Raw genomic sequence first — 1,214 nt, forward strand, 5'->3', positions numbered from 1 at the left:
GCGTGCTGCCTCCTCTATGAGCTCTTTACAGTACGGAGGCCTGAGCTCTGCCCTGGCCCCGCCACTGCTTTTTTCATTCAGTGTTGGATGAGGGACTGAAAGGAGTTGAGTTTCATGGAAAGCTTGGCGCTGTCCTTATTAAATTTGTTCAAGACGTGGACGGAGTTTGGGGAATTAGCGTTGTTGGGGAAGGATTGTCCGAAGCTTCTCTTAGGGGGAGAGAACGCGGAGCACTCTCTCTGTCCCCCGTGGGCGAGGGTTTTAGGATCAGGCTGCTGGGATGAGTCCTGCAGGCCGGCAGCCCGGGACCCTTCCAGTTTTGCCGTTAGGGCAACTACAGCCTCCTGCTCTGGGAGCTGGCTCTCCACGGGCATGACTTTGGGCTCCCACACAGCTCCAGGCTTCATGTTCTGCACGGCCGTGGCGTTGAACAGACACTGCTGATACAGCAGGGCGTCACCCAGGTTGGCTGCACCGCGGGGCCACATCATGAAGCCGCCGCGTGACGGCTGCAGCGGGTAGTGGCGGTATGTGGTAGCCACGCTGACGTTGGAGGAGATAAGCTCCACGTTGGCCGAGCCAGCGGGATACTGCGTGGACAGGTCCAGGCAGTTGGACCCGATGAATCTGTACAGCTCTTTGGGCTGCGGTTCCACCTGAGCTGCGGGCAAGTAGGCTGTCTTGTAGGAGTTGTATTCGGCCACGTGGTGGACCATGCTGTTGGGGAGGATCAGGTAAGCCGTGGCTGTCTGGCTGTTCTCCATCAGCTCCCGTTCCTTGTACTCCCGCTCTAACATGATGGTGTCCAGTTCCTTGTCAGCAAAGGCTCTTCTCTTCCTCATGCGGTCGCTCAGAGGTGGGGGGAGAGATGAGTTGGCAGCCAGGAATGGATCAGACTGGACCGGGCGATATCCTGTCATCAGAGGAACAGCCGTTAAATACAACTGATAATTTAATTTGTGACGTAAAAGAGTTAAGTCATGCCACACATATGCTGTAAATGGAGTTAGGTGACCTTGAACATGCTTAAAGGTTAAATAAATCATTGCTTACAGTTGTTAGAAAGTCCTTATCACTGTTAAGAGGAAGAGGAAGTTAAAGACAAGAGAGGAAAAGAAGTGTTCAGTGGATTTTAGACAGTGGAAAAAATAGAAATGCAAGAGAAGAAAATTCTTCAATGAAAGAAAAATGAAAAGAAAAATATTTATATTTTT

General features: G+C 51.6%; 1 pseudogene; it reads right to left on the reverse strand.

Moving 5' to 3' along the window:
* Window positions 1-6: 6 nt before the first annotated feature.
* On the reverse strand, window positions 7-1,066 carry LOC103399169 (doublesex- and mab-3-related transcription factor 2 pseudogene; annotated as a pseudogene).
* Between the last annotated feature and the right edge of the window lie 148 nt (window positions 1,067-1,214).

This window comes from Cynoglossus semilaevis, unplaced genomic scaffold (assembly GCF_000523025.1).
Source record: "Cynoglossus semilaevis isolate Cse_v1.0 unplaced genomic scaffold, Cse_v1.0 scaffold4225, whole genome shotgun sequence".
NCBI classification, from domain to species: Eukaryota; Metazoa; Chordata; class Actinopteri; order Pleuronectiformes; family Cynoglossidae; genus Cynoglossus; species Cynoglossus semilaevis.